General features: G+C 39.1%; 1 long non-coding RNA gene across 1 annotated transcript; it reads left to right on the top strand.

The window, feature by feature from the left end:
• The first annotated feature begins 4,012 nt into the window (after positions 1–4,012).
• On the top strand, positions 4,013–8,228 carry LOC134514531 (uncharacterized). Its single transcript, XR_010070745.1, has 3 exons — positions 4,013–4,556; positions 4,779–4,938; positions 6,270–8,228. It is a non-coding gene; the product is annotated as an uncharacterized LOC134514531 (long non-coding RNA).
• Positions 8,229–13,652: the final 5,424 nt, after the last annotated feature.

Genomic DNA, 13,652 nt, shown 5'->3' with positions numbered 1-13,652 from the left:
GCTGGCACGAGCTGCCAGGCGCTGGAGGGGCTCCATGTGTCACTGCTGCCGTCTGTCGAGCAGTGGCCTCGGCGTGCCAGGTTTCTGCGGGAAGGCGAGCGAGGCGGGCTCGTTTTAAGTGTTTTAGTGATTTAGGGGTTGAACCTGGCTCTTGTGGCTGCCAGGCAGCGGTGCCAGAAGGATTACACTGGGAACTGAATCACTCCATTGAAACACCTTCGGAAATTGCTTCGCTCCTCCTGCGAGCACAGCAGGAGCGAGGCAGTGAATATCTGCCGTAAACCCAGCACGGGAGGTATTTGTTCCACCTGCGTTTCACTTTGAGGGTGGAAAAGTCTGGATTTCCTCTCTGATTTACTGCTCTGTAGTAGTGACGGGAGATGTTTTGTCCATGTTACCCTCTTTGATCTCTTCTGAGTCATTTGGTGCTGCCTGCTGAATCACCAGTATAAATTTCTTTTTTATGACTGTAACCCTAAATTTTCCCATCTAACTCTTTATTTGATTTAACTTGTTGAACCGTTATTGAATTTGTACTATGTAAACATCTATCTGTGGGACTCAAATCTGACGGAAGAGAAATCAATTAGGGTAGGAACAAAACCCATACTTGAGAAGTCTTGAAGGACACTCGACTATATTTAATATCCATTGTGGGCAGGGAAGCTTCTATAAGGTGACTGTTCCCTGACACTGGGAATGTATTTACCATTAAATCATAATTGGAATACGAGATTGCATTTTATTATCCAGAACTGCTAAAATGTAGGAAGGTTTTATTTCTACTACAGGTCAGAAATGTGTAAGAGTAGGTTGTACATATTTGAGCATGTATATCTTGAAAAAAGTAGATAACGAGTATATTTTAAATACTTTTCTTCTGAATAATATATTGAAGGCAAACTGTATTATACTAGGTTCATCCGTATTCACAAAAGGGCTGTATTTTTACTTGAAGCTTTGAATTTGCATGACATATATCCTATGCAGTCTTACAGAAGAAATATTTCCATTTTAGAATTCAACTTTTGTAACCTTTGGCAACATGTAGTATCAATGGCTCTTTGTTGTTTAAAAAAAGTGAAACTGTAAGCTATCCACAAGGATATGCAGGGCATTGCTATAGCAACACAGCCTCCCTTCCAGCACCAAGAGAGAAGTCATGAATAAAAGATGGGGTTCTAAAGACAACAAAATAGAAAAGGTTGTTTCAACCCCTCTAATACCTGACATTTGCAGTTATTTTGTTAAATGCAAACCAGAAAAAAAAAAATGTTGGGAAAGGGCATGCCTTTGCTGAAAGTATGCATTTATGTATTGGGAATGTTACCAAGCAGATATACACTTTTTGCATTTATCAGCTTAGAAAAGGGGAATAGAAATCAATAGCAGAAGCCAACAGCATGCAATTTCTTAAAATGTGTATGTATACATAAAAGAAATAATCATCTTAAATACCTATCTGATCTGGAAAAACAGTGGATGCTTGCTATCTGAATTAACATCATGAAAATATAATGTTGGAAAAATACCACCCATTTTCTGGTCTGTACTTGAATTTTTAAAAAATTGAGATGGAAATTGTCCTTCAGAAAAGGAAAGATTCTCAGCCTCAACAAACCCATCTCTTCCTTTAGCTATATAGAGGTTATAAAGAAAGTAAAGCTCCATCTCATTTTCCTCTGTGCCCTACTCCACTTTCTGGCCCTTATTATTTTTCGTGGAAATGTCTTAATTAATGAATTAACTGTGAGGCATAAGAACAGCAGTATGGTTTGAAAGCTCCTTTTTAAAAATGCGTGTTATTTGTTACTGCATTTGAATTCAGATTAAATCCAGGGCGGACTAGAACACCATTTCCTGGCTACAGTCTTGTTTATTAAAAGATTGTTTAAAAAGTACTGTTGCTTTGGAAAAAAACGTATCACTCATAAATCACTGTATTTGAAAAGCAGAGAGACATGCATCTATGATAATCTTATTTCATTTACTCTGGAATAATTTGCTGCATTATCTGCACTTGGATTTATTCTGTTTGAAAGGATGACATCGTGATAGATGACTGTCCGTTATGCTGGCACGTTTGCACTGAGGAGCCGCAGGTGTGATGTAGGAAGCAATGTGAATCAGTAGTGGTGTTAAAAAACCCTCGCCTATCAGTCCTGTGGCTTGACTTCAAAACTGGGAAACCCACTTCCTTCAGATCATAAATTTTGTTTGCTTTGGGGATACACTTTGCTTGTAATTACATCGTTGTCTCCACTGAGCTGTACAAGTATGAAGAAAGTTTGTAGAACAACGTTGCTCCTCACTATTAGAAAACCCAATTAACTGTTATTCTCTCTTTTTCTTTTCTTTTTTTTTTCCCCCTCATTCCCATACAGCCACTTTCCTGCACTGTGTGGTACAGCAAGCAGATGAGATCTCATCCTAGAGAATCCTGAGAAACGCTGTGATCAGTTTTATAGCCTTTAAATGTGGTGTGAATTGTCCTTGGGCTTGACAAAAAAAATAATGTTTTTTGGGGGGAACTTGTTACTTTGGCACTTTTGCATCTGTGCTGCTGCGGAGCTGCTGGACATTGTCATTGCTCAAAATCCTCTTTATTCGGCCTGATAATTTTACAGCGTGTCACACACGTTGGCACTGAAAGCCTTGCCCTTGGGAAGACCCGTGGCTCTTTTACAGCCCTGAACCCAGGAGCACTGAAGTTATTCTTGAAGACTTGTAGCTTAGTGGGGCTGAGCAATGGTGTTAAGCTTTTCAGGTGAGGTTTTGAGAAGCAGGGTTCTCCTTATGGCCTTCGGTTGTTAAATTAGCAATGCAGTCATCAGAGCAATGAGCGGTGCTGCTGAGATCATGCGTTAGTCAAACAGCCCTCGTCTCTAGAACAGGCGCCCTGCCTGATGTCTCGTTGACATTGACTGTTTCCCACACGGACCGACTACATAGAAACATTCACTGTTTCCTGCAGTTTTGGCATTTGTTGACACTGGTCACTGACTGGGTTTTTGGTTCATTTATCAGTGTCTGCAGGAAACAGATAACATGAGCAAACCCCATTTCTCCGCCTGCCTGCAGAATTCTGGTTTGGTGCGAGAGACCTGCTGTAAGGCAAACTGGAATGGAAAAGGAGGTATCTGTATTTAATTGTTTTGGAAATATTCAGCCAATACATTTGTTCCAGTTTGGACATCTCCTATTTTCATAAAACTTCTGAAAGATGTGTTTTCCCGAACACCATCTCACCATCTTCTATCACAGATGGCCTTCACCGACACTATGGAAGTTTTTCTATATAAAGAGAGGTCCCTTCCACCCAGCATTGTTCAGCAATACTGTTTTCTGACAGTATTACCCTGCAAGACGAGGGAAACGGGAAAGGCAAAATATCACTTACGGGGGGGGGGGGCGAAATTAAAATCTACAGTTGTTAGCATAATATTATTCTGACCAAAAAAGTTGTACAGTACTGTTGCTACGAATAGTTAGCAACACGATCCCATGCCAGTTGTTAAGGGTGTTTTAATACCCTTTCTAATGCAGTTTCATAATGATTCCTTTTTCCACCCCAGTTCAGTTTCCACCCCGGTCCAGGTGACGGGTTTGCTCAGACAAAGGGCAACCGTTTCACGTTCTTTTTGCCCGTTTGAACAAACCTGTATTTATTTAATCCCACTGTGCCATGTTAGAGCTCTTTGGACAGCAACTTTAAATTCCCTTAAGAATATTTCCTTGCTGTCACTGTCAAAATTATCCCATTTTGACTATGCTGTCAAGATTTAATTTTGTTTCGGGCAGATGTCTGTCTGATACACATTAAAAAAGATCTGTTAGTTTGTTTTTATTTCAGGGATAATGAGAACGCTTTTGTGTCGGTCTTCTATTGTTCCATTATAACTGCAATTAAAGTTGCTTGTGCTTTTTTTTTGTGAGTTGTTACAGAGAAGATGTATCTCCTTTTTCACTTGCTGTGTGCTTTTTTCTCTTTGGCAAGGGCTTGCAAGGTCTTACAAGGTCTCTTTAGCACTGAGAATGGTCACAGCTCCAGCCCTGCTGTCTGTGTACCCGAACACCAGGAAAAGATGACACAAACTACCTGTAAGCACCGAGGTGGCCTGACTGATCCTCTCTTGCATGAGCAATTGCTGCACAAATTGCTTTTGCCACTCTCTTTGTGGGAGAAACGGTTAACGCTTGTCAAACGGTTCCTCGCTGCTACTGAGTGAGCCAGCTTTGTATGTCCCGACAGTGCCGCTTAGCCCGTGGATCGCTCTCCTGTTTCTTAGTAGCTTGCTGTTGAAGGCCCTTATAGGATGCTATATGGTTTTCCTTTGTCTTATTCCTCGTGCTCACTCATTTAATACTGAGTCTCCTCTTCAGGTGGTGTGAGGAGCAGCTGCCTCCTCCCCGGGGCAGCAGGGCTGTGTGCGCCATGGCACTCACGACCAGGGCGGCTTTCCTCCTGTCTCCAGCTGGACTTAGACGTACACCATTGCTGTCTTGTCTGGTTGGATACAATAAGCACATAGCCATCTAAATCTGCTTGCGTACAGGTAATAATGCTCTAAAGAAATTAAAGATTTTTTTCATAAACATTTTATTTGTGTAATGGAAAATACGTTGCCGTGTTCATTGGGTAGCTTCTGCTTTCAAGGCCTAATAATTTTCATTTTAAACATGAAACACAAAATAAATCCAGAGTTAAAGTCTTTGTAGGAAGCATGAGTTGCTTATCTTTATCTTTTTTTTTTTTTTTTTTTTTTTTTTTGTGCCAGTCTGCATCTGAACAGAGGATGGTTACTGCTTCTTTGTCAAGGCACACGGCTCACGGCTCCACTTGAAGAGTCCCTACACGGAAAACATGCCATAGCAAGTAGCAGAGGAGCCAAAAATACTGCAACTCAAATTTGCAAATAGACCACATTTGACATTAAGGTTGGTAGAACAATGAGCCATAAATGAAATGTGGCAAGTATGTATGGATGTGCATTGCAAAGGTAAATGTGATGGGGTTGTTTTCTGCTGTGTCAGGAGAGGACAGTTCTTTACCAAAAGCATTCCAAAATAACTGCAAAAAAGCATTACCTCAACGTACAGAAAAATTAAACTATTCCAACAACATAACAAGAGCTCTAAAAAGAAACTTACTGTGATTATTTAACCAATTAGTGCTTAGCATTGCCCTGACTCCTAATCATAGAATCACAGAATGGTAGGGGTTGGAAGGGACCTCTTGAGATCATCTAGTCCAACCCCCCTGCCAGAGCAGGGTCACCCAGAGCAGGTGGCACAGGAACGCGTCCAGGCGGGTTTTGAATGTCTCCAGAGACGGAGGCTCCACCACCTCTCTGGGTAGCCTGTGCCAGTGCTCTGCCACCCTCAGGGTAAAGAAGTTTTTCCTCATGGTGGGATGGAATTTCCTGTGTACAGTCTAAACAGACTGGATAAATGTGCAGAGAAGAATGAAGAGAGAACCTGCCTGGCCACAAAAACCTAACACTTTAACCAGGAAATAAGCGTAAAAAAGGAAGAAATCTGTTCAAGGAGGGTATCCCACTTATCCCACAAGTGTCTAACAACCACTCTTGTTATGACGTTTGCTGTTTAGGATTCAGTTATGACTTTGATGTTTATGAAGGTTACAATCCTATTAACAAATAAATGGGCCGATTATTGTATTTTTATGGATGCATTGGATGGCTCGATTTAACAGTACATGACAACAATGAAGTGATTCCCAGCAGAATTCATTGCTATTTTTGTTATTCAGTAAAACATTTCTTAAGAAGAAATCTCTTGCTTACAGGAATTTCATTAATTCTTTTAAAAAAAATATTAAAAATTATATAAACTAACCACTCTACTATTCTATTAATTTCAGCCTCCAGAAAAGGTACATTTTAATGTGTTTCTTGATTTAGGGATTTTTTTCTCCTTTTTGGCCAAGAGAAACATTTTTGCCTAAATGTAGGCAAATCCAGATTTTCTCAAGCTCGTGTACTTCTGGGATACAGGATTTGTCACAAGCTAAGGCAGAATTTTTTTGCGAGAACCTCTTGGTGAAAGAATTGGCAGATTATGATTGAGAAGGCTTCACAAATGTCTGGCTAGTGCTCTGTTAAAAGAACCTCCTCTCCTCATCAATAGATTTTAATATAATTGAAGATTAAACCTATTTAAATTGCAGACAATGCAGCAAATAGCTGTTAGCTTCTGTGAATAGATGTATACTCAGCAATAAAAACTTTCATTTTAATGTTTTCTAGCCAGACAAAATCTCTTCAGAGCTCCTCAGCTACACATCCTGTTGATTACACTGTGAGTTAATTACATGCAAGAGTACTGGGGCAGAACGTTGTCCTTGAAAACCTCAAGATGTTGTCAAGAAAAGACATGCAAGCAATTGTCTGATACCTGGAGAACTTAACTGGCTTCTGTCTCATCTTGAACCTGGGTCTGTGTTTGTGCCAAGTACTCTGAGGATTGTGTTTTTAAGCATTTCATTGATGTTAACGTGGCTTAATATTCATCAGAGGACCTCTTTTTAAAAGTCTCACCATGAATTCCACAAAACCACAAACGAAGTTCTGTGGTAAAATTGTAAAAGAGGGTTGGCAAGACAAACAGGGTTACCACTTTTTCTTCATGGCCCCACGTTTTCCTGGTTGCTGTGTGTGACAAGCACCTTTGTTATGGATGAGTGGTCCTGCATGGCAGTGATGGGAGGACGAGATAAGAAGCATGGCTTAGAGAAAAAAGACACCCATTTTTATTTTATTTTTTAACAGCATGCTATTGAAGGAAACAAATGCAAAAGCAGAGAAGAAAAAAGCTAGCACAGTAAGATATCTGCTATTTTCTCTGAACTGCAAACAGGCATAAAGACCCCTAAGCCAGTAAGTTTTCTATTCTTATTTTTTTTAGACCATGCCATGACGCCGTGACAAGACTGTGCTTGGATATAATGGACACTGAGGTATCAGGGAAAAAGGCATTTGTGCCCTGAGTACCGTCTTATGAAAGCAACAGGTGTAAACTAGCTGAGGTTGATTTAGATAGAGAGTATGTCCCAGGCAGCACCGCTATTTGAATGCAAAGAAATAGATCAGGAGGGGAGAGAAAGAGGAGGGAAGTCAGGTAGGTGAATAAAGAATACACATGGAAATGGAGGAAAAGGGATGAGAATCTAAAAATGGCAGGAAAATATCAACAGGGCAAGGAGTAGAAGGAAGGAGAAAAAAAAAGTATTAATTTTGAAAAGGGCGGAGGAAAAAGGAGAAAATATTTTTGTTTTCTTTTATTAAAAGTTTGTTGTGAAAGATATATTTACATGTAGTTGAAATTATTTTCAGTGTTGTGTGTGCATAGATTTGTGGATGCTTGCTTATACCTTAGATTGCCTAAATTTGATTTCTCTAGAGTTCTTGCATGAGGTGGTTGTGTGCAATATTTTATTATATTTTAAGTGTATTTGAAAGAAAAATATTGCTTTTCCAGCGTGAAGTGCATAGAAGGGGGCTTTGGTTGCAATCCATGTAATTACAGGATGGAAAATTCCTCTTGGCGGTGGTGCTGCCATTCTTCGGTTCCTATCATTTACATTTCAGGCGGTCCTGGAAATTGTTGCTAGTTTCATACTCATTTAAGAAAGTAAGAGCCCCAAACATAGTCTTTAGTCACCTTTATTCATCCTTGAATTCTATTCAAAATTTGCTTTGTGGCATCACTCAATACACGTTTACTTATATGAACCTCTTTTCCCTCTTTTTCCCACCTTATATGAACCTCTTTTCCCACTGACTATTTTTTAGTGTCCTGGGGTGGCCTTTGTGAATTTATCTCGGGGTAAAATGGACAAGGCTTTTCTTCATTCTGTTCTTATTTCAGAGAGATCACTGATCTGGGGCAAAAACGGTTGTGGATGACAAAAGAGATAGAGAAAAAATGATGAAGACCTATCCGTATTGCTGAACCAATTTAATTGTGATCTCGGTGATCTGAAGACTCTGTTTGTGCTGAGCTGAGTCATTTGCTGACATTGACTCTTGTTGCAGCAACTCTAAGTAATTTAAAATGTCAAAAAATGCAAGTGAATATATAGATAAAATTGAGATTTTTAAACTTTTGACCCCGTTCACTTTTTTTAAAAAAAAAAAACAAACCAGAATTAAAACACATCTTGTTAAAACATTGATTTTTGAATTGGTTTTCATTTGTAGCCTTTGTTTTACTCCAAATCTACCAAAAGTGACTTTTGTTGTGCTTATGTATTGGACTCTGCTTTCAAATAACTTGGGGTCTGACACAGTCGCCGGTAAAACAGACAGAGAATATTGATATTGTTTAGCACTTCATATAAATATAAAATTGGTATGATCAACCAAAAATAAACTTCCATTGAATACCATTATGGTCAGTACAATGTGGCAATTACTGTCACACAGAGGAAACATTAGTTCAGTAACTCATTTTGGGTTATTTCTCCTTTTGATATGCTTAAAAATGAAAATGCAAGGGTATTTCTGACAAAAAAGTACCGAATTTTTCACACTATGTGCAAAGAATGAGAACAAATTGCTGACAGATTGAAATAATTTCTGTGAGGTCACTCACATGGTGAGCAACATGCGGAAATTTTTCTTGTTTTAGTTAGAATGTCTATTAAGCTCTTGACTTAACTAGAAAACTGCAATTATCCTTTTTTGCCTTTTTCCTCTTTGGTGGTGCAAATAAAAATGAACTCTTTGCTCTTTGTTTCATTTCAATAATCTGGAAAAGAGAGATTGCTGCAATGATAACAAGGATCTCTTTTCCTTGCAAGATTTTGTGTATTCGTGTTGAATGATAAAATGCAATGTCTAATCTTTAGCTCAAGTGAAAGGTTCTGCAATTTCATGAAAAAGGCAGGCTTAGTCATATATACAAACTAAATACTTTTTTAAAACAACAGCAACAAAAAGCCTGGCATAATAGATTTAGACGATCATAATACAGTATTTCACAAATAATCCAAGACCATGTAGGTTTTATTCCACTTTCTTTCTTATTTAATGGCAGGGATTTAAAGTAGATTTTGAGGTTAACTATGTGCCATACAGTGCACATATCCAGCAGTGGTTACAATTGTTAAGGCTGTTATTTCAATCCAGCAACAGATTATTAGACACTTACAATGAAAATAAATCTCATTTTATCCTTGCAATTCTTTGCTAAAATCATAACGATGATCTGCCCTGCAATACTGGTCACAGCCTTCTCAAATTCAATACCACTGAAGACGGAAAACCCACAACTTCTTGCCCATCTCACCACCATAACAGAATTTACAACAAGAAAGTACGTACAAAGGATGAACCTTTCTCAAAAGAAATTAAGAAAAGCAGCCCAAAGGTTAAAATACTTACATGAGACTGTTTAAAGCTACCAGAGACCTCTTCCATTGTGGGACTTCTGTCCAAATGAGAAAATAGAAAACCCTGGCAAGATAATGTAAAACTGTCACAAAACAGGCCAAAAACGTTAAGCCTTGACTTGCTAAAAGCATTAGCACAACTAATAATAGCATTTAAAATGCAAAAGTAGAAAGCCTGACACTGTACTTCTGACAAAGTGCAAAAGAAATATTCAAGAAAGATAAGCTTTTAGCAAAAACCCCAACAAACCCTAAATGAGTTCTTTCTATTGTTGTTTAGTAAGAAAGAGTAAATAGGTTTTTTTTTTCATACTGGAGCCGTTCTGTGTGGAGAACAAACTAAGGACCTCTGACTTAGCTGTCATGAAAAAGGTTTAGAACAAATTGATCTATGTATAATAACAAACCAACAGAAAGAAATTGTCTTCATCTAAGAACTCTAGCAGAAATCAGAATTAAAGTGCTGAACTACTCCCTGTGATGGGTAACTATGACTTACATCAGCCCTCATACCTGAGGAACGGAAAGTGAGAGTCATGAAGCCAAGTTTTTTAAAGAACCGGTAGGGCATGAGACTGAAGTTCACTAGGGTGTCTGGACTCTATAGCAAGCAGGTCGGCTGAAATCGTAATAACGAGCAGAATTAGTATGCCACAGCTTTTTAATGTGTTGTGATGGAGAAGAATCGGCACAACTTGAATATTTAATAGGCGTCTCACCAAAGGCTAACAAAAGTTAAGTGATATGGGGTATGGAATAAGTTTCTTCCCGAATTAGCAATGGGTTAAAGAAAAGGAAAAAAAAAAAAAAAAAAGAATAGGATAGATAATCTTTTTCAAAATTATGTAGTAGGGGAATGAATGGAGCTGCCTGCTATTCAACATGTTTTAACTGATCTAGAAAAGGGAGTGAAGACAGAAACAATTCTTGGCTGATGTGAAATTACTCAAGATAGCCAAAGCTGACTGTAAAGCATTGTAGAAGGATTTTACTGTGTTGAGTGATTGGCTGAGAAAAGACTGCAAGCTTTTAATGAGGAAAAAACAGTTTTAATGATGGAGCTCACAGTGGTGGACTCTAAATTAGCAAAGAAGATCTTGAAGCTGTTCTGATTAATTCCTTAAAGACAGCAGCCCAATTCTCTGCTGCCATCAAAAGACAAACAGAATATTAGTAAGTATTGGGAAAAGGGAAAAAAAAAAAGAAACAGAGAGATTGATTATGCATATGTTGACGAGATGGGCACATAGTGAATGGTTTGTGGTGGTGTGGAAGGATATAGGCCTTAGAAAGGAGAAGAGCAAAGGGGAAGGTTAGAGGTGTGGGACAGCTTCTGTGTGAGACATATAACTGTACCAGTACTCTTCAGCTTGGCAAAGAGGCAACAAAAGGCGGGTGTGATAGAGGAATATAAAATTATGAATGACATGAACAAACTGAATAGGGAGTGATTACTCACTGCAGGGTACCCAAGGAAACTATTAGGCAGCAGGTTTAAAACAAACAAAAGAAAGCCCTTTCCTGCATAACAATATTACATTTTAAGATTCATTTTCATGGGATGCCAAAATTATAAAAAAATTCAAAAAGTGATTAAACGGTTTTACAAAGGAAAAACCATGAAGAGCTATTAAACATGAGGTGGATGATTTTAAACAGGAGTAGCTGGCAACTACCACTCTACTTTCCCTTTTTCATATGTTCTTTTTTCTAAACATCATCTGCTGGCCACTGGCTGAGAAAAATCTTTCAGTTTGATCTAGCATGTCTGTTTTTATGGAAAACAGCATAGAAAATATGGTTTATTCAATACCAAATATGTAAGCTCTGATTCTGCTATCCTTTCTCCTGGCCTGGTCTCGGTATAAAAGCTAACCAGGTTTCACTGGGGTTGCATGATTAAATGTCATGTAACGGAGCAATTCAGAAACACTAATCTTTCAATAATAATCCAATCAAAATCTTCCATCAAATGATTCTTTTTAGACATTTATCACGTATCTAGTAGTATACAAATATTTTCAGTGTTGCTAAGAATAAGTAGTAAAATGGAATACACAGCTCGAAACTTAAAACGATAGGTATAGAATGGGTTTAGGACAAATGGGAGAGCTATATCTCCACAGTCTAGTAAGATATGTTAGTTCAGTTTCTCTACAGTCTCCTTTAGTGAAGCAAAAATAGGGAAGGAAGGAACGGTTCAGCATTTTCAATATCTTTGTGTTTATAAAATAGTACCAGAAGAACAGTAATCCAGGTGGTTGTTGTCCTTTATTACTGTGTGAATGCGGAGACTGCCATTCATTTCAAGGGCTGCCGCCACTAAATATGTGGTTTCTGTGGGAACAGAAAACAGCCCGGTCGAAGAACACGAGTGTCTTCACGGGTCTGCAAAGCCCATGTGACAATGATCCTTTCTCTGTCAAGGCCCAACGCGAACAAAACCGCAGCTCTGGGATCGGCACGTGGAAGGTCTGCAAAATCTTAGCGGGGGTTTTCCTCCCCCCTTCCTGACTGCAAAGCTGAGCAAGTTATGGTTTAAATTTGCTCTGCTAGTTGAGAGCATTGTGCAAAAATAGCCCTAAATATTTGAGGCAGAATCAAACCCTTAGAGCTCGTGAGATGGGAGTAACGACAGAAAATGAAAAGGCTGGCAGTTAATGTTGCCATCAGCAACTGAGATGTTGAGATGAACTGTCAAGAATCAAGTGTTCTCCTATTTATTTAAAATTTACAGACAGCTACTATTGTATTACCTGGAATATTCACTTCTGAAAGCTGAAGGATGAAAGAGCCTGTTTGAACGGGCGCCCCGCTACTCAGGTGTCTTCCTAATGGAGCTGGGACTCGTGCTGCTGTTGTTTCCAGCACAAGAGGTCTGGGGACGTTAAACTCGGCACCGGCTCCCTGTGACAATGCCGGTGCCGCGCTTGGCCCTGAGAGGCACCTGGGAGGGCTCCAGCTCTATGAGTAGCGCATCTGCTGTGTCACATCGGGCTGCCTGGAAATGCCATGTGGAGGTGGATATATGCGGCGTTGGATGTCTTGCACAACGGCAACGGGCTGAACGGTCCTGTCGGGTTGTAAGCCTGCGGTGTAAAGAGAAGCACTGTCTTGAGCACCGTATCAACATCCTGACCTTTGGGACCTGGACAGACTCTAAGGACTCGTTTGCTTCGTGCCTGAGCGTGGCTCAGGTGCTGTTGCATGTGCTTGAGTGTCCACGTTTAGGTGCTTTGAGGAATTTGTGTCAGAAATTGAGATGCAAATTGAATGCAGGTATCAGTGAGGATTAGATTTCCAAATCACTCTCTTGAACTTTCGCGTTTAAGTTCTCATCCGCTCTGGCATGCTTGATGCGTCGTGGTCACTGCCAATTGCTTTCTGATTACATTTGATGTATGTTTGCAGCTGCCGGAACCAAGTAGTTATTTGCAGAAATATTCTGAACTCACTTCTTGAACTCCTGGAATGACAGTTCAATGAAACCAGAGTAGAAATGGGGTCTGCATTTATGCCGAAGTAGGAATACTCAAAATGGAAAATTCCTAGCGTGCGGTCTGGATGACCCAATATCAGTATGGGTTTGATTTCCGTGGGCTAGTGGAGAAAAGTGCTGGGTGTGAAAAGCGTAGGATTCAGTTTCCGCTGTTATTCTGCAATTTTGAATAAAACATCCAAGACCCAGAGGCTTTGTTTCTTCACGCTGCTAAAACACAGGTAGTAAAGCTTGGCCATATTTGTAAATGATTTTGTTCTTAAGGTTGATAATACAATTTGTAAATTATTTTAACAAAGAAAATGAATATGAATATGACATTGCAGAGAAAAAGTTGCCTCAAAAAATTTGAGAATAGTGTAAAGGAAACCTATCTTTTTGGTGACTGTTGCCTCTGTGAGTTTGCTTTGGACTCCAGAAATGAAGCTGGTTTTTGGGTTGTACACAGTTACACAAATGTTGGCCTACCGAGATGAATTTGATTTAAGTAAGGTATGAATGATTGTTCCTCTCCTCCTGAGATATATAATACTGCTAAAATTGTTGTCAGTTCTTTTAAGAGTATGCGGATTGTAGTCTCTGAAAATATTTGTTCACTTTCTGTTAGCAATACAGTTTCTGCTGTCAGAATTAAGATTGTCAAATAAACAGAATTGATAGACTTTTCTTTGAAAGTATCCATCCAAAACTAATGCTTTAAACAACACATTTGTTCCTTATGTTTAGTTGTAAAACTTA

Source organism: Chroicocephalus ridibundus, chromosome 4, assembly GCF_963924245.1.
Source record: "Chroicocephalus ridibundus chromosome 4, bChrRid1.1, whole genome shotgun sequence".
Classification (NCBI taxonomy): Eukaryota; Metazoa; Chordata; class Aves; order Charadriiformes; family Laridae; genus Chroicocephalus; species Chroicocephalus ridibundus.
The sequence above is the reverse complement of the archived record's forward strand: the minus strand, read 5'-3'. Positions and strand labels throughout refer to the sequence as shown.